Source organism: Equus caballus, chromosome 14 (assembly GCF_041296265.1).
Source record: "Equus caballus isolate H_3958 breed thoroughbred chromosome 14, TB-T2T, whole genome shotgun sequence".
In the NCBI taxonomy this organism is placed as follows: Eukaryota; Metazoa; Chordata; class Mammalia; order Perissodactyla; family Equidae; genus Equus; species Equus caballus.
The window spans coordinates 97,303,007-97,327,214 of NC_091697.1; positions in this window are offsets into that span (position 1 = coordinate 97,303,007).

A 24,208-nucleotide genomic window follows, 5' to 3' on the forward strand; every position below is an offset into this window, starting at 1 on the left:
CAAGTAACACCTCTAGTAAGAAAAAGAACGATCTGTGAAAGACCTTTACACTGAAGCCTGCAAAATAGTTTGAAGATGTTAAAGAAGAACAAAATACATGCAGAAGTATGCTAAGTTCATGGATTGGAAGATTCAAGAGTGTTAGGATGTCAGTTTTCCCCACATTTAATTATAGATTCAACATAATTTTAACCATATTCCAGTAGACTGTTTTTCATAGAAGTTGACAAGTTAGTTATAAAATTTGGACATGCCAAACCAATCTTATAAAAAGTGAACAAAGTGGTGGGACTTACACTATATGATTTCAAGACTTACTACAAGCCTACAATAATCAAGACAACATGGTTCTGGCATAGGATCTACAATTAGATAAATTGAACAGAGTGGAGAATCTAGGAATAGACTCCAAATTACATGTTCATTTGATTTTAGATAACAGTGCTAGAGCAATGTGATAGAGATAGGAAAGCATCTTCAACAATTACTCTTGGAATAATTTAGTATCTATTTGAGGAATAAAATAAACCTCATTCCCTGTCTTACACCATGAAGAGGCATGAGGGGACATTCTGAGGTGATTGTATTGTTGTAGATTTTGATAGGTTTGCTGTTTGATAGGTGTACATTTGTCAAAACTTAGAAAACAGACACAAGATTTATGCATTTCGTTGTATATAAATTTTACCACAAAGGAAAAAATCTTTAAAGAAATACTTGCCTCTAAATAACACAAATGCTACTGTAATTTAAAAACATCAAGATTATCGTGGATTATTGGAAGGATATAAAAATAGATGATTGATAGACATGTGATAATGCAGATATAGGAAAATTTTTAGTGATACAATGTAAGCTGTGTTTATTTGAGTACTCATTGAAAAATTCTTTCAATTTGTCCATATATTGAAAATTTTCATAAGAAAAGGTTGAAAAAGAAAAGACAGAGTATTCATGTCAGGAATGGCTTAGCCCTCTTTTAAAATATATTCTTTAAAAGCAAGAAACACATAAACTATAAAATCATGCCTAGAGGAGGAATAAGGATTTACTCTTATATAATCCCCTTAGAGGGATTGTACATTGTGCTTACAGTTTATTGGGTATAGAAAATAAAGTATTTGAAATCATCCTCAATAAATATTGTATAAATCAAACAAAAACTTACTTTAAAAACCAGGAATTAAAGTTTATTTACAGGTAATTACAAAACCAGACAAAATACTTTTCTAATTTTCCTCCTGGAGGCACAATAGTTTCTTAAAAAATAGTCATTGTGAAAGCCTAAAACACAATTATGGAAACATTTCTTTCTTTCTTCCTCTTCATTTTTGTGCAACAAAAGAGATATAGCCAATATTTGAAACATCAAGCAAAACAATGAAGATAGGATAAATAAGGTGAATAAAAACTGAAAACATCCCGAGATATTTCCATATGTTAAAATTCAAATCTCACTTTCACAAAAGTCCACGGAAAGGAAAAAAAACCTATAAAAAATTATAGATTGATCAATTCTGTATAAAATTATATATGATTTTAATGTTATATTCTGAACTTCCCCAAAGTTGGAACAATAACATGCACACAGAAATACATATATATATACATATACATAGTTTTAAATTCTACTCTGCTTATTGGCTTTGTAACCTAAAGCAATGTACTCTTACCTTCCTAGCCTCAATTTCTTAATAGAGTTCATTTTTTTCATTTATTCAATTCATACCTTTATTACAATGAAGAATGCAGCCATATTTCATACTTTCAAGACTATGTGTTGTCCAAATCTAGGGGCTGCTGTGATTCTCCTCAGACCCCAGAGAGGCTGGGCAGGCATTTCCTCCACCTTTTCCATGCAGTTCACTCCACATGAAACTAACTCACCAATATCTCCATACAAGGAGCTGGTCCACGCATCTAGTGCCCCAACTTTTACAGCTGCCACCTAAGGGGTGGATTGCCATATTACCTAGCTATTCTGGCCAGCAGAACTTGCATCGTGAGACCCGCAAGACTAAAGCAAACGAAAAAGATGTTTTTATGCAGGCACAGGAACACCATCCCTGCAGCTATATAAACAAAGATCAGAGCAGAAATAAATGAGATAAAAACTAAAAAGACAATAGGAAAGATCAATAAATTAAAAGCTGATTTTTTAAAAAGATAAACAAAATAGACAAATCTTAAGCTAGATTAACTAATAAAAAGGATACTCAAATGAATAAAATCAGAAACACAAGAGGAGACATTATAATTGGTAACACAGAAATAATAAAGATCATAAGAAACTACTATAAATAATTATATACCAACAAATTAGGTTACTTAGAATAAATGTATAAATTCCTAGAAACATGTAAGCTAAAAGACTGAACTATGAATAAATAGAAAATCTGAACAGATAAATTACAAGTAAGGAAATTAAATCTGAACTCAAAAACTTCCAAACAAATAAAGCCCAGGAACAGGTGGATTTATTGGTGAATTCTACCAAACATTTAAAGAATAATTAGTGCCAATTTTTCTTAAGCTTTTCCTAAAAATTAAAGAGGAAGGAATACTTCCAAACTCATTTTACGAGACCAGGAATACCCTGATTCCAAAGTCATTCAAAGGCCCTAGAAGAAAAGAAAATTTCAGGGCAATATCCCTGATGAACATAGATGCAAAAATCCCCAATAAAATATTAACAAACTGAATTCAACAGCACATTGAAAGGATCATTCGCTATGATCAAGTGTGACTTATTCTTAGAATGTAAAAATGGCTAAACATCTGGAAATCAATAAATATGATACACCACATTAGCAAAATGAAGGATAAAAATCATGATCATCTCAATGGATGGAGAGAAAGTATTTGACAAAATTCATCATCTTTTCATGATACAAATTCTCAACATCAGAAATAAAGTTGACTTATCTGTCAAAAAATTTCTCAAAAAATTAGGTATAGAGAACCTCAATGTAATAAAAATTATATATGACAAGCCCACAGCTAACATCATACTCAATGGTAAAAAGTGAAAGCTTTTCCTCTAAGATCAAGAATAAGACACAGATGCCCATTCTTGACATTTTTATTCAATATAGTACTAAAAGTCCTAGACAGAGCCGTTAGGCAAGAAAGAAAAATAAAAGACATCCAAACCAAAAAGAAGTAAAATTGTCTCTGTTTGCAGATGACATATTGTATAGAGAAAACCCTGAAGACGTCACCAAAAGCTGTTAGAACTAATTCAGTAAAGTTGGAGGATATAAAATCAATATACAAAAATCAGTTACATCTATACACTAACAATGAACTCTCATAAATAGAAATTAAGAAAACAATTCCGTTTATAATAGCATCAAAATAATGTACTTAGGAATAAATTTAACCAATAAATTTAACCAAAGTAAAAGAACTTTACACTGAAAACTATAAAACATTGATGAAAGAAATTGAAGAAGAGAAAAATAAAGGAAAGACGTTCCATGTTCTTGGATGGGAAGAATTAATACTGTCAAAAGGTCCATACCACCCACAGTGAGCTACACATTCTATGCAGTCTCTATCAAAATTCCAATGGTATTTTTAACAGAAATAGAAAAAACTGTCCTAAAATTTGCATGGGACCACAAAAGACCCCAAATAGCCAAAGTAATATTGAGAAAGAACAAAGCTGTAGGCATCACACTACCTGATTTCCATCTATTTTACAAAACTATAGTAATCAGAACAGTATGGTTTTGACATAAAAAACAGACACATAGATCAATGAAACAGAATAGATAGCCCAGAAATAAACCCATGCCTAAAAGTTCAGTTAATTTTCAACCAAAAGACTAGGAATTACAGTGAGGAAAGGATAGACTCTTCAATAAATGATGTTAGAAAAACTAGATAACAACATACAGAAGAGGAAACTGGATCCCAATCTTACACCATACACAAAAATCAACTCAAAATGGATTAAAGACTTGAACTTAAGATCCCAAAACATAAAACTCTCAGAAAAAAGCATAAGGGTAAGCTTCTTGACAGTGGTCTTGGCAATGATTTTTTGGATTTGACTATAAAAAAAAGGCAACAAAATAAAAATAAATTGAGACTATATCAAATTAAAAAATTTCTGCACAGCAAAGTAAATCTTCAACAAAAAGAAAAGGCAATTTATGGAATGGGAGAAAGCATTTGCAAACCACATATCCAAAAGAGGTTATTATCCAAAATATATAAGAAACTTATACAACTCGATAGCAAAAAAAGCCAAATAACCCAATTAAAAATATGAGCAAAGAACCTGCATAGACATTTTTCCAAGTAAAGCATAAAAATGGCCAACAGGTATATGAAAAGGTACTTAACAAATCTAAGCATCATGGAAATGCAAATTGAAACCACAACAAATATCACCTCACACGTCTTAGGTTGTCTATTATCAAAAAGACAAGAGGCAATAATGCTGGCAAGGATACCGATAAAAGGAAATTGATTTTTTTGGAGGAAGATTAGCCCTGAGCTAACATCTGCTGCCAATCCTCCTAGTTTTTGCTGAGGAAGAGTGGCCCTGAGCTAACATCCGTGCCCATCTTCCTCTACTTTATGTGTGGGATGCCTGCCACAGCATGGCTTGCCAAGCGGTGCCATGTCTGCACCCAGGATCAGAACCGGTGAACCCAGGCTGCCGAAGCGGAACGTGCGAACTTTGCTGTGCCACCAAGCCAGCCCCTGAAAAGGAAAATCTTCTACACTGATGATGGGAGTGTAAACTGGTATAGCCACTATGGAAAACAGTATGGAGTTTCCTAAAGAAATTGAAAATAAAACTACCATATGATCCAGAAATCCCACTTCTGGGAATATATCCAAAGCAAATGAAAACAGGACATCGAAGACATATCTGCACGCCCATGTTCATTCCAGCATTATTCACAATAGGCAATCTATGGAAACATCCCAAGTGTCCTTCAATGGTGTAGCCGCCCCTGACACAGGAAGGGTTAATAATCACCGGAAAAGGCTTTGCAACAAACTGTGACCCAGAGGTGAGAAGGGCGGTTAGCCAATGACAGGTAAGACCTCCGGGGGGGGGGGGGGGTGCAACCTAAGCCAGGCGGTGGCCGCCCAGGGGCACAGATGGAGAAACGATATCGATATCGGGAGCAGGAGGGACCATTGCCTAAGAGACCTTGCCTGCTCCGAGATAAAAATATAGGAGCACAGCAATAACATGATAATATCAAAACAGAGGCCAAGGGAGGGCTCCTTGAGAAATCACTAAGAATTCTTGGCATTCGCTAATTACTTCATCCAGAACACCTGTGTATGTTTAACAGATGTAAGCTATGTGTATATTGAAACGCTGGTTATAATAAACTTAGAGTGGCCATCAGCCCTCTCTGCATCTATCCTGATGTGTACATTGGATTGCGATAACGACAAATGGATCAATAGATAAGAAAATGTGATATATCTATAGTTATCTATATATAATATATCATGATATAAATATATAATGAAATATTATTCAGTATTAAAAGAGAAGAAATTTCTGCCATTTGCAACAACATAGATGAGCCTGGAGGGTATTATGCTAAATGAAATATGACAGACAGAGAAAGACAAAAACTGCATGGTATCACTTGTATGTGGAACCAAAAATAAGTCAAACTCATAGAGCCAGTAGAACGGGGATTATCAGTCTAGGAGATGTGGGAAATAGGTAGGGGTTGTTAAAAGGGTACAAACTTTCAATTATAATGTAAAAAAGATCTGAGGATCTAATATAGCATGGTGAATATAATTGACAACACTGTTTTGTGTATTTGAAACTTGCAAAGACAGTAGAACTTAGTGCCCCCCCCAAAAGAGGCAAATATGTGAAGTGATAGACATGTTAGTTGACTTGATGTTGAGAATGTTTTCTCAATGCATACATATATCAAATCATCACATTGTACACTTTAAATGTCTTACAATTTTATTTGTCATTTATAACTCAATAAGCTGGGGAAAAAAAAATTATGTATTGTCAACTTACCATCACAGTGACTGGCACATAGTAAGAGCTCAATGGTTTTGCTTAGCAATTAACTCCTTTTAACAAAATGGTATAAGAAGTTTCAAAATTTTCAGTTATTTTTAAGTCTTTATACAATATGTCATATTAAACATTAATAATAAATTGTTAAAGGTCAGAGCAAATGTTTTTAAAAATTCCGTTGGAAATCTTGTCTCCTTCTAAGAAAAGAATAATCCTGCAATGTTAGGAATATAAATTATTTATTGAGATCAAACTGAAATTAAAGATATAAACATAAATGGGAGGCTGGAGACTTGATTCAGTTGTATACATGATTAAGCAAATAAAAATAATTTAAGGTTATGTTTTACTATTTCATGTTTTTATTTTGCTTAATTGTTTTTGCTTTTAGTATTCAAAAATAATCCAGTTCAACATCTCAAATTATTGTAAGGCATTTTCCATAAAACTATTTAGTCCTATGAAACAGGTTGCCAAGTGTCCTTGACTCTGTAGTTATCATGGAAAGGAGTCAGTTGGCTTACCTGAGTGGCTCACTGAGTACCCACATTAGCAGAGGACACATATTTTACTTCTAACCAGAAGACAATATTGTACAGGGAACATTAGAAGAATATTCGTAGAGGGACAAATCAAAGGTAGAGCTATGTAGAAATAATATGTCAAGGTCAAGGGCACAAAACCCGTTGCGGGTACATGGACCAATTCAAAGTTGAGGGTTATACAAATAGCAAAAGGATCAAAATAATTTCCATAAGACATGTAAAAAATACAGGTTAGGTTCAAACATTAAAAAGTGCATGGTTGTAGTTTCTTAAAAATTTCAAATATTCAGAACAGTCTTTCTATGAGAGTTTATGTATAGCCCTACGTAGCAGGAGGGAGTGGCATGAAATGATCCCTTGTGGATACTGCCATTTCTATAATTCAGTCTGAGTATTCACATAAACTAGAAACAATCTATTCAGTCTCAATGATCTGTGAAAAGGACATGTAGAGTAGGGAAAAAGGACGTGAACCAGATGGAGTGGTTAACAACAGAACATTTTACAAATTGCCAAGAAAATAAAAACAGGAGGTAGGAAACCACAGCCTTGACAAGAACACATCCTCTGATCTGATAGAAGCAGAGATAACTACAATGCTACATTTCTAGCAAACATAATCATTGTGTTCACTATAAGAACCAATTGTTCTTAGCCATGTGTAACCAAAATTAATTTCTAAATTATGAACCGACAGATTGCAATGAGCTTCCCTATCATTTAGGAATAGAAAGACCAAGATAATTGAGTTTATTATTACAGTGTTTATGGAAAATGTTTAAGGAATATAAATTTTGCATATTATAATGGGATGACAGGTTTCAATGATGATTTTTCAAGATTAAAGAAAAAATAGGGAAGGTGATGTCAGCAACATGGCAGCATAATAGTATGCTTGTTTTGTTTCCCCCTCAACAACAAAAATTCAGCATGCAACCATGGACAAAAAATGGTTTTGCGGAAACCATATGATCAATTCCATACACCAAGGGACTTAGGGAGGAATCTTACCCACCCGTGCTTCAGGTAATAGACAGACAGACCTTGGTCCTGGCTGTGGGACTGCATTGGCCTGTGAACCAACTTCAGCTCTTCTCAGCTGCAGTCCAGGAGCCCCTGGAAAACACTGTCTTAGATAATTACCCACAGACAATGGAGCCTTTGAGGATGTCCAGGTTTCCAAAGAAGTTCCAGCACCCTGTTGGAGTGAAAAACATATGAGTTTGAACTCATTGGAGTGAGTGAGAAACAGTTTAATTTGATGTGCATCATCCCTCCCCAAAGGCAGCCACGAAAGATCCTCCTCAGCCTGTGCTTTCTCCTATGCGGGAAAGGCAGAATATGTGAGTGATTATCTAGCTTCTCTAGATCTGTGGGACGTTGCCAAAGGGGCTAATTTCTCTCTTCTTCCATCAAAGTATTGAATTATGAGCTACATGACTAGGGACCAGGAAGAGTCTGGGAGAGCACAGATAGGACTCTCAGGGGGTGTTAAACAGATATGGATCCTAGTAACTGTTGCAGACTCCATCAAGATGCCTGCCTATGAGCCACTGGGAATGCCTCACTTTCAGATACCCCTCCAACTGGCCCACAGCCACCTCAAGTGCTCCATGTACCTCACCCACACACACGTCCATCTCTGACTGACTCCCTGTGTGCATGCACCAGGCTGTGGCAATGAGAGTGAGCTTTGGAACATGGCTAGTGAGCATGTGCAGAAAGCTGACCCAAATCTATAGACCAGGGAGAGACCACAAACTTAGCCTTAGTGCCACCTTTGGGAAAATACAAGAGATGTTGTCAGCACTCAGACTGTTGTGTTGCAACATCCAGAGAAGTCATACAAGTTTAAGAATTCTGCCACAAGAAAGAGAAAGAACCATGGAGCAGGTGTACCTATAGAAGGTCTGAGACAGCCTCAGAATCTCTGGTAGGGCTCGTGGGAGTTATCTCTCTCCTGAAAGCAATGAGTAAAGACTGGAGGAGATGACTGTTACTTCACATGTGAAGACAGCATTGCAAAACTTAAAGGAGCATAAAAAAAATCAAAGAAACATTACACCACAATAATCATAATAATCTTCCAGTAACTGAACCCAAAGACATAGAGATCTGTAATTTACCTAACAAAGAAATCAAAACAGCAGTTTTAAGGAAACTCAGTTAGCCACAAGAAAATACAGATAGACAATTCAACAAAATCAGGAAAACAATACGTGAACAAAATGAGAAGTTTAGCAAAGAGAAAGAAATCACAAAAAAGAACTAAAACGAAATTCTGGAGCTACAAATATCATGATGAAGTGAGAAAATGACAATATTGAAATAATAGTAGGGAACCTCAATATCCCTCTTGCAACAATGGAAAGAATATCCACAAAATCAATAAAGAAATATTAGAAATAAACTACACTTTAGACCAAACGGACCTAACAGACATATACAGAAAATTCCATCCAGCAGAAGCACAATACACATTCCTCTCAAATGCACTTGGAACATTCTCCAGGATAGATCATAGGATATGTCACAAAACAAGTCTTAGCAGCTTTAAGAAGATTGAAATCATAGTAAGTGTCTTTTCCAACAATGATAGGAAACTAAAAAACAAAGGTGGAAACCCTGAAAATTAAAAAAATGTATATGGAAATTAAACAACACATTCTTAAACAACAAAAATGTCAAAGAGGAAAACAAAATGGAAATCAAAAAATATCTTGAAACAAATGAAAATGGAACCACCACATACCAAAACCTATGGAATGCTTCAAAAGCAGTTCTAAGAGCAGTTTGTACTGATAAATGCTATATTAAGAAGAAAGAAAGATCTCAAACAACCTAACTTTACATGTCAAGAAACTAGAAAAAGAACAAGCAAAGCCCAAAATTAACAGAAGAAAGCAATAAAGATCAGAGCAGAAATAAATGAAATAGATATCAGAAAAATATCGTTTTTTTGAAAAGGTAAACAAAACTCACAAACTTTTAGATAGACTAAGAAAAGAATAGAGACAACTCCAATAGCAAAATCAGAAATGAAAGAGAGGAACTTCCAACTGATACCACAGAAATACAAAGGATCATGAGGCTACTAAGAACAATTATATGCCAACACATTGGATAACCTAGAATAAATGAATAAATTCCTAAAAACATACAACCTACCAGACTGAATCATAAAGAAATAGAAAATTGGAACAGACCAATAAATAGTAAGGAGATTGAATCAGTAATCAAAATTATTCCAACAAAGAAAAACCCTGGATCATATGGTTCTCTGGTGAATTCTACCAAACATTTATAGAAAACTTAACCCCAATCCTTCTCAAAAGCTTCCAAAAAGTTGAAAAGGAGGGAACACTTTCAAACGCATTTTCTGAGGTTAGCACTAAACCTAGATAGGGACACACCAAAGAAAGAAAACTACAGACCAATATCCAGATGAGTATAGATGCAGAAATTCTTAACACAGTAGTAATAAACCAAATTCAACAGCACATTAAAAAGATCACACACCATAGTCAGGTGGGATTTATCTCTGGGCTGCAAGGATGGTTCAACACACAAAAATCAATAAATGTGATACACCTCATTAATAGAATGAAAGATAAAAATTATATGACAATCTCAATTGATGCAGAAAAAGCACTGAAACATTCTTTCATGATAAAAATGATCAACAAATTGGGTGTAGAAGGAATATGCTTCAACAAAATAAAGGCCATATATGACAAGCCCACAGCTAACATCATACTCAATGGTGAAAGGTTGAAAGCATTTTCTCTAAGATCAGGGAGAGGCCAATGGCACCCACTCTCACCATTGCTATTCACCATAGTACCGGAAGTCCTAGCCAGAGCAATCAAGTAAGAAAAAGAAATAAAAGACATCCAAAACAAAATTGCCTGTGTCTGCAGATGACATGACCTTATATATTGAACATCCTAAAGATTCCATCAAAAAGCTGTCAGAACTAATCAATGAATTCGTTAAAGTTGCCAGATACAGAATAGACATACAATCAGCGTGTTTCTAAACACTAATAATGAACTATCTGAAAAATAAATAAATAAAATAATCTCATTCACAGTAGCATCAAAAACAATAAAATACTTAGGGATACATTTAACCAAGGAGAAGAAAGAACTGTACACTGAAAACTTCAAGACTTTGAGGAAATAAATTTAGGAAGACAGAAACAAATGGAAAGATATTCTCTGTTTATGGACTGGAAAAATTAATATGTTAAACTGCCCATACCCAAAGGCATCAACAGATTCAGTGAAATCCCTGTCAAAATTCTAATAGCATTTTCAAGAGAAATAGAAAAAAGTCTTAAAATCTGTATGAAACCACAAGAAGTCTCTGAATAGCCAAGCAATGCTGAGAAAGAAAACAAAGCTAGAGGCATCATACTTTTTATTTCAAACTATATTAAAAAGCTATAATCATCAAAACAGTATGGGCTATCACAAAAATAGACACATAGGCCAATGGAACAGAATCGAGAGCCCAGAAATAAATTCTGTCATTTACAGTCAACTAATATTTGAAAAGGGATCCAAGAATGCTTAATGGGGAAAGGATAGTCTCCAACAAATAATGTTTGTAAAACTGGATAACCACATGAAGAAGAATGAAATTGCACCCCTATCTTACACCACTCACAAAAATTAACTCAAAATGGATTAAACACTTAAACATTAGATCTGCAACCTTAAAACTACAAGGGAACATAGGGATGTAGCTCCTTGACCTTGGTGTTGGCAATGATTTTTGGATATGACACCAAAGCATAAGCAGCAAAAACAAAAATTAATAAATGGAACTACATCAAACTAAAAAGTTTTTGCACAGCAAAAGATACAGTCAACAAAATGACTAGTCAACCTACCCATTGGGAGAAAATATTTGCAAATCACTTATATACGATAAGAGATTAACATCCAAAATATATTTAAAAAAGCTCATAAAACTCAATAGCAAAAAATTGCAAACAAGCTAATTTAAAAAACAGGCAGAGGAATTGAGTAGACGTTTTTCCACGTAAGACATAGAAATGGCCAACAGGTACACAAAAAGCTGCTTAACATCAGTAGTCATCAGGGAAATGCAAATTAAAACCACAATCAGATATCATCTCACACCTGTTACGTTGTCTATGATCAAGAAGACAAGAGATACATTCTGGCAAAGACGTGGAAGGGAACGTTTGTACACTGTTAATGGGAATGTAAATTGGTACAGATACTATGGAAAACAGTCTGGAGTTTCTTTAGAAAATTAAAAATAGAACTACCATGTGTTCCACCAGACCTACTTCGGGTATATACTTAAAGGAAGTGAAAACAGGATCTCAAAGAGATATCTGCACTTACGTGTTCATTGCAAGATTATTCACAATAGCGCAAATATGGAAACAGACTATATATATATATACACACACATATATATATACATATATGTATACATCCATCTACAACAACATGGATGGGTCTTGAGGGCATTATGCTAAGTGAAATAAGTCAGACAGAGAAAGACAAATACTGCGTGATATCACTTGTATGTGGAATCTAAAAAAGCCGAACTCAGAGAAACAGAGGCTAGAATGGTGGTTACCAGGGGCTGTGGGTTAGGAAGATGGTGAGATGTTGGTGAAAGAGTATAAACGTCCAGTTATAAGACGAATAAGTTCTGGGGACCTAATGTACAACATGATGATTATAGTTAATGAGACTGTATTATATGATTGAAAGTTGTTAAGAGAGTAAATCTAAATGTTCCCACCACAAAAACGAAATGGTAATTATATGATGAGATGGAGGTGTTGACTAACAGCATGGTGATAATCATTTTGCAGTATGTAAGTGTATCAAATCAACACGTTGTACATGTTAAACTTAATGTTAATATGTCAATTATATCTCAATAAAGCTCAAAAATATATGATAAATGTGATGCTTATAAAAAAACAAGAAAACTTCTGGAAAGAGAAAATTTCATTAACTTTAACAAGTATCGTTATTAACCAAAATTGGCCATTGTAAACACAGCTTTTTTTAATCTGCCTATAGATGAGGGAATTTTCCCATCTTTCCAACTTGTTTTTTCCCCACTATATTTGTCAAAGAGCAATGGCAAAGTTTCTAGAAGAAATTGTTATTGTATATAAAATCTCATAATATATGGATATAACAGATTTGTTCATTGGACCTTGGCATACTAGAATTCGAGAACCCTGTAAATGTTAAGAGAGCTAAGTTTAGGATAAATAAAGGTATACTAAGTATTGCTATAAAATCTGGTGACCTGAGTGAACTCTTGTTTTAGAAATATTTTTCTGTCTTATTAATAAACATCATTTAAGAAAATTTGGATATTTGAGAAGTATATTTCTGTCTTGAAAGGGTTATCAAAAAGAAAGAAAAGGACAACTGTGACCTACTGATACAATTTCTTAATGCATGGGCCAAAACTGATGGGTTAGAGCATTTTCAGAGTGTCACATTTATTTTCTGCATCCCCAGGGCTGGATCACTACAAATTTCTTAATATGTTGTTACATGACGTACATCATGACAAAATTCAGAACGTATTTATAGAAGTCTCATATGGCTGGTTTATGCTGATTTAAAATTTAGCAGTACAATCAGAAGAAATGCTTTCAAAATTAATTACACATGCCAAGGAAATAGCAGCAACCACTGAATGTTAGTTCGACCCCTCTCAAGTGGAAATACAGAATGCTCATTGGAATATATGAGTCTCTAATCCAGGGGAGATGTCTCACTGGAGATAGATAAGAGATGAGTTCTGAGAACCAAGCCTTGGGCATGCCAATAATTCTAACAATACACTAATTATTGCTGTTTTGCATTTTTACTTTATTAATTATTCTATTTATATTCAATTCACTTTTAGTATGAAAATTCGAACAGTTCATTATACATATTGTGCCTCATTGCTATTCCTTTCTGGAAAACCACTTTTGTTGATGAAATGAGTCTCTTCATTTGTAGTTTTAACTTTTTAAATCAAAAAACATGTCATGATGTGTTCATATTAATGATAAAATTAAAATAAAATTACAACATTCATTTTGAAATTATCGAGGAGTAAAAAAAAGTCTCCATAGTTCATCCTTTGTAATTTGCCTCATTTAGGCCCTGCAGCATAGACATTTATTAATTTTAAAACCTTTATTATATTCATTATATGACTTAAATAATAGGTGATAATATCCATGAAGCTATTACCAGTTTCCAGCATCCCTAGGGATTTTTCATCTCATATAAATGATCAGAAGTTAAATGTTCTTAATTGGACATTAGTATTAGTCTGGGTTCTTTTTTTTTTTCTATGTGGGATTATTTTTCTTCCTAATGTCCTAATGCAAACAATAATGACAAATCCAAAGCAAAGTGAATCCGACTCTAGAGGAGGAAAATAAAGTCTTTCAAAACCTGCTTCCTTGGAAGGAAGGTGCCCCTTACAAAAGAGTTATTTTTAGAAGTTTGGCCCATAGTTTTGGAATGCAGAAGAAAAGAAAAAACTCAGCAAATTAATGATCAATCTTTCAAGACTTTTTAGAAATAACATTTTAAATAAAAGCAACTAATTTTGCAAAGCCTTTACAGGTACTAATCATTGTGCTAAATTCTTCATAGACAGAGTTTCGTTTAATCTTTACAACACCCTGTACTATGGGTATGTGGAAATAGGCCAATAACTCAAATATATTCTTGCGAAGAAATTCAAAGTCATTATTTTAAAATATAGACACTAGCATTGTACATTTTAGTTTTCATCATGGTAATTGGTTATGTTATTGTTTATAAGAAATATATTCTTTAAGTGTGTATTTTAAAAAGGAGCCTAAGTTTATTCTTTGAGAATTCAGGCCATACATTTTATTAGAAGTAGATTGTAAAATATATTTTAATTAAAAAGCTGAAAACTTAAAGATTGAACTATTTGGCATAAGTGATATGCGGACGGTCCTCAACTTACCATGATTCAATTTATGATTTTTTTTTATTTTACCTTGATGCCAAGGCGATAAACATTCCGTAGAAGCTGTACTTTGAATTTTTAATTTTGCTCTTTTCCCAGGCTAGCAATAAGGCAAACCTTACGCTCTCTATGCTGGGCAGTGGCAGCACAGCTTGCAGTCAACCACATGATCACAAGGGTAAACAGCCAATACACTCACAACCATTTCGTACCTGTAAAACCATTCTGTTGTTTGCTTCCGGCACAGTATTAAATACATTACAGGAGATATTCAGCACTTTATTATAAAATAGCCTTTGTGTTAGATGATTTTGCCCAACTGTAGGCTAATGTAGGTGTTCCGAGCACGTTTAAGGCAGGCTAGGCTAAGCTGTGATGTTCAGTAGGTTAGGTGTATTAAATGCATTTTCAACTTAGAATATTTTCAGCTTCGATGGTTTATTGGGATGTAACCCCACTGGAAGTCAAGGAAGATCTGTATACCTATTTGTATAGCTATTTCCAAAAAAACTTCATGATTCTTAATCATTACCAAGTTAAATGCTGTTTAAGTCTAGCTAAAATATTTTATTTTCCAGCATTAAATAGTCATTGTTCGAGGTTTAAAAAGACATATTTTGTAAGCATGAGTAAATAGACTAGGAAGTTGTATCAGAAAAATTAATGGAAGCAATGGGAGATATATAGAGTTATCAGATATCATAGTATTATTTATAAAAATCATATGGTCCTAAGGAATGGGACTCACATGAAAGGACTGTGGGGTTTTCTCAAATTCAAAAGCTCCTAGAATTAAACAAGAAAAGTCATGAAAATGTCTAAGGACTAAGTGAATTAGAAATCTAACTAGGTACTATAGAAAACTAGGTTATTGTTGCAGATTTTATTTGGTAAATGAAGAACTGGGTAAGGTATAACTTGAATATAAGACGTCTGGACTACACGACTATCTTTTTTGGGTTATGAAGTTATTGATATGGAATGAAGAACAGCAGGGTTCAGTTACCCAAACAGAGAAGCCTAAAGAATCCAAGCAGCAGCGGAGATTTTTAGGCAACCTCAGTCAGTATCCACCAAGTCCAAATTGTTTGGAATGATGTAATTGTTACCGTAGTGTGCTAACATCTTTCCAGCCCAGGAAGATATAGAACTAAGTACAGGGATATGTAAGAGAGTCACAACTCTCTGTTAATATGATTGTTAAGAAAGCTTTGCATTTTCAATAATTTCAGTTTTAATTTTAAAAATTTTAACAGTATATACTCTTTTGTGACTATTTCTTTCATTTAACACCCAAGTGAAATTAGTGCACACAAATATGCATAGCAGTTTTATTAATAATGGGCAAAAACTAGAAGGATGTCCATCAAGATAAAAATTAGAGAAAAATGTTGTGGTAAATCCATATAGGATACTCAGAGAAATAAAAACGAAAACTAACAGCCAACATCTTGGAGTAATCTTATAGATTTGCCTCATTTCTGTAGAAACTTACTAATTCATATACTATGTAGACATATTTGAAAGAATTTACATTTCATGATGTCTATAAGTTTAGTTTATAATATTTATCAGAGTAAGTAGTTGAGAAACATATTAGTTGAAATATTTAAAAGAAATTAAATATTTTAAATGTGTAAAGATTGTTGAAAATAGGTGAAAGTGTATGAACTTTATAATGATCTCAAACATTTATCAAAGGCTACCTACAAAGTGAATTGCTAACTTTTATACTCCTAATAACCTAGAATGAATTTTGTATATCTGGACTTGAAAATTTGTAACTTCAGTAAATTGAAAATTAATTAAACTAACGTAAACTCCCCAGTGCTCATTTCTGTGAGCAAAACTGCTCTCCAGGGTATCAACACAACAAAAACAAAAAACTCCTGTCAAATGTAGCAGCAAGCAGTAAGCACAAATTCAGGTTTAAGATGAAAAGAGATCACATTCTAATGGTCCCTTGGATTTTAAAAATATTTTATAGGAGAGCACTTTGACCTGAAATATTTCTTAATGGTGTGTGGGTGCTAGTTCTTTAGAGTCCTTCCTCTTCTGGCTAAGTTTTTGTGCCTTTTGTAAATGTGCTCATAAATGCACAGATAATGATGCTTTCCTTATCGGCTCGGATTCTGTACAGTTTCACAGTTTTTAATGAAATACAGCTTGTAATTTCCTCTGCTTTATAGTTGTATAGTGAGATTTCTTTTTCAAGTTATTCTTTTATCCCCTCCAGTTTATTTCCCTTCTTTTCTATTCTTGTATGTAATATAGTAAATAAATGCACATCTCAAGGGGATAATTTATTTCTCTTAATTATTACTACCTTTTTGTTGATTTTCACAAAAGCACATGCTGCACCATAATAATGGTAATAATAGAGTAACCTTAATTGTTCACCTAGCAGAAGCTTGAAAAGAAAGGGTACAAAGAAGAGTCTGAAAGATAACTTAATGAGATCATTAAGAGTATGTTTCTGTATGTTTTTGCATAGTTCCTACCTCCAAGCTTTATAATTTCATAATACTTCATCATGAGTTTCTATATTCTCCTGAAAAAAAAAAAGGTTTCTCCTGGCAATTATAATAAAATAAAATTTAAAAAGAGAAGAAGCCTTTAAATGGAATTGCTTTAACATTCCTAAGGCTCCCTGGACTCCTGTTAGCATATCTTATTCTTAGAATCCGTAGTAAAAGCACATTTCTCTCCTTTTGTTATACATTTCTAAATTTTCATTACTTCCTTGTAAACAATTAAATCACAAAGTAAGCAAAGCCAATTGAATGGTAGCTGAACAGCCATCACTACTACACAGCATTAAAAATGGAAAATGAACACAGTTTAGCATTACCAGCTAATTTAGTTGGGTATCGCCCTAAGGCATCAAAACCGTTTATCACTATCGCTGCAGTCTAGCATGAAGGCACAATCACCAGTAGCTTTTACAAAGCAATTTAAGAACTTTCTAAGTTCTCTTTGCTCAGGAAAGGAAAACAAACTAATATTCTTTATGTGTAAATCCTATGTGGTCAACTCCAGCATCACGGTTAACCTTAACATTTGTAAGTAAGAAGTTCTAACACAAAGAGATGCTACTGCATGTAATTATTTATAGCGCTCAGATTCCTAAAAATTATAGCCTTTGAGAGGCTATGTTTATGTTGAAAAGAAACTAAATTATGTTCAAAATAGACAGGAAACTCTACTGCCATTCTTACTAATAATTAAAATGTAAATTACATTTATTCATTAGTTATTTTTTCAAAATATTTATTTTAAGATCATATATTGAATGCAGTAAATTTCATTACTTTTTTAGAGCAGTTTTGGGTTCATAGCAAAATTAAGAGGAAGGTGCAGAGTTCCCATGTACCCCCTGCCCTTACACATGTATAGCCTCCCTATTATTAAATTCCTCCACCAGAGTGGCACACATGTTACAATTGATGAACCTACATTGACATATCATTGTTGTCTAAAGGCCATAGTTTACGTTAGGATTCATTATAGTGTTTTATATTGTGTAGGTTTGGACAACTGTATGATGACATATCAGACATTGTAAATGTATGGTAATATTTACCATTATAGTATCATACAATGTAGTTTCACTGCCCTAAAAATCCTCAGTGCTCCACCAATTCAGCCCTTCTTCTCCCCAAACCCCTGGCAACCTCTGTCTCCATAGTTTTGCCTTTTCCAGAATGTCATATAGTTGTAATCATACAGTATGTAGTCTTTTCAGATTGTTTTCTTTCACTTAGCAATATACATTTATGGTTTCTCCTTAAGTTTTCATGGCTTGGTAGCTCATTTCTTTTCAGTGCTGAGTAGTGTTCTATTTTCTGGATGTGCCCCAGTTTATTTATTCATTCACCTACTGAGAAAAGCATTACAGCAGCATTACAGTAAGTACTGAAGTCAAGTAGTATTAGCACTCTGACTTTGTTCTTCTCCTTCAATATTAACTTGGATATTCTGGGTCTTTTGCCTTTACATATAAACATTAGAATCATTTTGTTGATATCCAGAAAATAACCTGCTTTGATTTTGAATGAGATTGCATTGAATCTATAGATCAAATTGGAAAGAACTGACATCTTGACAACATTGTCTTCCTATCCATGAACAAGGAATACTTCTCCATTTCTTTAGTTGTTCATTGATATGTTTCATCAGAATTTTGTAGTTTTCCTCATATAAATATTTTCTGTTTTATTAGATATGTGCCTAAATATTTTACTTTTGGAGTCCTGATATAAATGATATATATGTTTTTAATTTCAGATTCCCCTTGATTATGGTTAGTATATAGGAAAGCAATTGGCTTTTGAATATTAATTTTATATCCCTCAACTTTGCTATAATCCTTTATTATTAGTTCCAGGAGATTTTTTGTTGATACTTCCAGATTTTCTACAAGAGACAATCATCTCATCTGCGAACAAAGTCAATTTTACTTCTTTGTTCCTGATATGTATATCTCTATTTCCTTTTCTTGTCTTGGTACGTTAGCTAGGAGTTCCATTATGATGTTGAAAAGCAGTAGTGAGAGGGGATAGCCTTGCCTTGTTCCTGATCTTAGTGGGAAAAAATAGAGCTTCTCACTATTAAGTATGATGTTAGCTGTAGGTTTTGGGTAGATATTCTTTATCTAATTGAGGAAATTCCCCTCTATTTTTAGTTTACTAGTTTACTGTCATGACTAGGTGTTAAATTTTGTCAAATGCTTTTTCTGCATCTATTGATGTGATCTTGATTTTTTTCTTCCTTAGTCTGTTGATGTGATGTCTTGCATTATATGATTTTTTAATATTGAACCAAACTTGCTTCCTTGGGATAAGTAGCACTTGGTCATGGTATATAATTCCTTTTTGTACATCGTTGGATTTGATTTGTTAATATTTTATTGCCAATTTTTGCATCTATGTTCATGAGAGATATTTATTTGTAGTTTTCTTTTGTATTTAGTATTAGGATAATGTCTAGTTTTGGTATCAGGGTAATGCTGGCCTAAGAGAATGAGATAGGAAATATTCCCTCTCCTTCTATCTTATGAAAGAGATTGTAGAGAATTGGTATACTTTCTTCCTTAAATGTTTGTAGAATTTACTAGTAAACCCATCTGGGCCTTGTGCTTTATGTTTTGGAAAGTTATTAATTGTTGATCAATTTCTTTAATAGATATAGCTCTATTCATCTTGTTTATTCTTGTGTAAGTTTTGGTAGATTGTGTCTTTTAAAGAAAGGGTTTATTTCACTTAGGTTATAAAATTTGTAGGCATAGAGCTTTTCGTAGTGTTCCTTTTTATCCTTTTAATATCCATGGCATCTGTAGTGACATTTATTTGTGATATTGGTAATTTGTATACTCTCTCTTTATTTCTTAGTTGTCCTGGCTAAAGGCTTATTAATTTTATTGATGTTCTCTGAGAATCAGCTTTTGGTTTTGTTGATGTTGTCTATTGATTTTTTGTACATCATTTCACAGATTTCTGTTCTTATTTTTACTAATATTTTCTTTTCTTCTGCTTACTTTAAATTGGTTTCATCTTCTTTTTTCTAATTTCCTAAGGTGGAAGTTTAGACGATTGATTTTAGAGCTTCTTCCTAATATATGCATTCAATGATATAAAATTTCATCTAAGAACTGCTTTCACTGCATACTACAAATTTGATGTTCAGTTTTTATTTCAGTTTAGTTTAAAATATTTTTAAATTTCTCTTAGGATTTCTTCTTTGATACTGTATTATTTAGCAGTGTGTCGTTTAATCTCCAAGTATTTGGAATTCTTCAGATATCTTTCTGCTATTAATTTCTAGTTTAATTCAGTTGTGGTCTAACAAAAATTATTTGATGCCTATTCTTTTAAATTTGCTAAGTTGTGTTTTATGGCCCAGAATGTGGACTGTCTTGGTGCTGTTCCATGTGAGCTGGAGAAGAATACGTATTCTACTTTTGTTGGATGAAGTAGTCTTTAGTTGTCCATTATATCCAGTTTGTGTTGCTGAGTTCATCTGTGTCCTCAATGATTTTGTGCCTGTTCATCTGTCCATTTCTGAGAGAGAGGAGTTGAAGTGTCCAACTATAACAGTGAATTTATCTATTTCTCCTTGCAGTTCTATCAGTTTTTGCCTTGTGCGTTTTGACATTCTAATTTTAGGCACATACACATTAAGGAGCATTATGTCTTCTTGAAGTATTGGCCTTTTATCATTATGTAATAACACACTTTATCCCTGATAACTTTCCTTACTCTAAAGTCTACTGTCTGAAATTAATATAGCTACTTCTGCTTTCTTTTGATTAATGTTATCATGGTAGATCTTTCTCTATCCATTAACTTTTAATCCATATCTATCTTTATATTTAAAGTGGGTTTCTTGTAGACTACATATACTTGGGTCTTGTTTTTTGATCTACTCGGATAATCTCTGTCTTTTCATTGGTGTATTTAGATTATTGTCGTTTAGTGATTATTGATATAGTGGAATAATATCTACCATATTTGTTACTGTTTTGTATTTGTTGTCCTTATTCTTTGCTCCTATTTTTGATTTCCACTCTTTTTCTGCCTTTTTTAGTTTTAATTGAACCTTTATTGTGATCCCATTTTCTCTTCTTTCTTACCATATGCTTTACTTCAGGGCAGGTCTACCGATAACAAATTCCCTTAACTTTTGTTTCTCTGAAAAACCTTTGTATCCCCTTCACTTTTGAAGGACAGTTTCTCAGATACAGAATTCTAGGTTAGTGAAGTTTTTTTCTCTCAATACTTTGAATATTTCTCTTCTCTCTCTTATGCTTCCATTGTTTCAAAGTAGAAATTGGATATAATTCTTATCTTTGCTCCTTTATAGGTAAGATGTTTTTTCCTCTGACTTCTTTCAAATTTGTTTGTGTGTGTTTGAGGAAGATTGGCCCTGAGCTAACATCTGTTGCCAATCTTCCTCTTTTTGCTTGAGAAAGATTGTCACTGAGCTAACATCAGTGCCAATCTTCCTCTATTTTGTATATGGGACGCCACCACAGTGTGGCTTGATGACCTGTGTGTAGGTCCATGCCTGGGATCTGAACCCATGAACCCCAGGTCACTGAAGCAGAGTGAGTGAATTTAACCTCTACACCACTGGGCCAGCCCCTCAAAATTTATTTTGTCTTTGATTTTTCAGTTTGCAAATGATATACCTAGGTTCAGTTTTTTGACATTTGTCCTTCTTGGCATTCTCTGAGCTTCCTGGGTGTGTTTTGTATGTAATTATTTGGGGAAAATTGTCCATCATCATTGTTTTAAATAGTTACTTTTTTCTTTTCTTTTCTTTTCTTTCTTTCTTTCTTTCATCTTTCTTTCTTTCTCTCTCTCTCTTTCTCTTTTTTTTCCCACTCTCTCTCCCTCCTTCCTTTCCTTCTCCTCCTTCTGCTATTCCAATTTTGTGTGTGTTACACTTTATTTTGGTTATTTCACAGTTCTTGAGTATTTTGTTCCATTTATTTCAGTCTCTTTTCTCTTTGCTCTTCAGTTTTGAAAGTTTCTATTCAGATATCCTCAAACTCAGAGATTCTTTCCTTAGCCATGTTCAATCTATTAATAAACCCATTAGAGGAATTCATTTCTGTTACAGTGATTTTTATCTCTAGCATTTCTTTTTGTTTCTTAGACTTTTTATCTCACTGCTTACATTGCCCATTTGTTCTCACATGCCATCTACTTTATCCATTAGAACCCTTATCTAATTAACGTGTTTTAAACCATAGTTGTTTATAACATTTCTGCTGTATCTGAGTCTGATTCTGTTGCTTGCTCTATCTCTTCCAATTGTGATTTTTGCTGTTTAGTATATCTTTTAATTTTTTTTTTGCATGGGCATGACGTATTGAGTCAAAGGAACTGCTGTAAGTAGGCCTTTAGTAATGTGATTGTAATGGGCGGCAAGAGAGGGAGCATTTTATAGTAATGAATAGGTCTCAGTCTTTTTGCGAATCTGTACCTCTGGACTGTGACCTATACACTATTATCAGTCCTCTCCTACCCCTACATTAGATTGGACAGTATGGCTAGAGTGGACTGGAGTTGGGTACTGTATGATTCTTCTCCCACGTGGAAAGTAAGAGCCAGCTGGAGTTGATCATTTCCCTTCCCCCAGGTCACTTAGGTTCTGATAAAACCCAGGCAAGCTAGGCTCTGGTTAAGTAGTTTCTCTTGAGGGCAGACCTTGTTAAGAACAGAACGCTCAGGTGTATTTCTAATTGGTTCCTTTTCCCTTCCTCCTCTTGGAAGCATGAGCCGATTTTTCTCTGATATTTACTGTGAGAACCTGGTAAAGATTCAGGAAGTAAAACTCACAAATTATGGGGCCTCCTAGATGACTGGGTTCCCCTGGAGTTTTTCACTCTCAGAGTTGTCCACACTGAGTCTCCAACAATTCTTCAGTTATAGTTCAGGTTTCCTTATGCTGGCACTGGTTCCCATGGAGGCTGCTGCTCCGGTAAGTTGTGATTCTCTGTGTGCACCTATCTGTGTCTCCAATTTTGGGGCAGTGTTTTGTCCTGTGACCGCATTTCTCTGGCATATTTAAGAGGGTTGTTGATTTTTTCTTTTCAGCTTTTTGTTGGTAGGATGGAATGGTGACTTCCAAGCTTCTTACATGCTGGAACAGAAACCAGAAGTCCTTATTTGTATGTCATAATCATAATACATTCAAGTTAGCAATGTAAAACTCAATCCATTTTCATAGTGAAGATTTCACAACAGATTTGGAGATAGTAGATGCAGTTCTTGGTTTTTACAAACCATTTACAATAATCAGAATTGAGTGATTAAAGCCAAATTTGGAAAAATAAAGTTGTCTTGTTTAGTACTTTCACTTTTCAATGAGGAAAAGGAAGGATAAAAGAATTAAGAGATTTGTCTAAAGTCTGTAACAGGATTTAAATTGCGTAACTCTGATACAGTGCTTCTAATTTGATGTTCATCTTGTTGTAAAATATATACTTTGTAAAGCTTGGAAAATAAAATCTTGACTATTTTCAAAACCCCTTGACATTATCAGTCAGGATTTGATATGCCTTGGATCTATAGGAAATGGAAAAGCTGAAAGGCAAATAGTAACAGGTTTGAAACAGGCATTATCCGGAGAAATTGAAGATTTTAGTCAACCAATTTTAACTCTTTTATTGGCATCCTTATTATCTAGGTGGATGTCAGGTTGGATCCTCAATGGGCATGTAGTCTGCCGGTACTATTTACAAGAATGTTGCTGATGAAAAGTGGATGCACCCAGCTATCGTTTAGCCTATGTTTTATGCATTTCACTTATCTAACTCCATTGTTCTGATTCTCTGTTCATTCAAGATACTTTGACTTGCCCTAGATTTATCTGCAGGAAGGGCATGGGAAGATCATATAGGCATCTGGTACTCTGGCAGTTATATTTCACTGTGAATGAATAAATTTTTAGTGTACTGTGTAAGATTGTTTTACATATTAACTTTTGGAATACTTCTGTGAGTTTCGAAAGCCGGGTTAGTTCCTGCATAAGCACTATTGTAATGCATTGCACATACTCTGTCGTAGCCCCTCCCATTCTTTGAGATTTATTTGTTTGCTTACTTGTC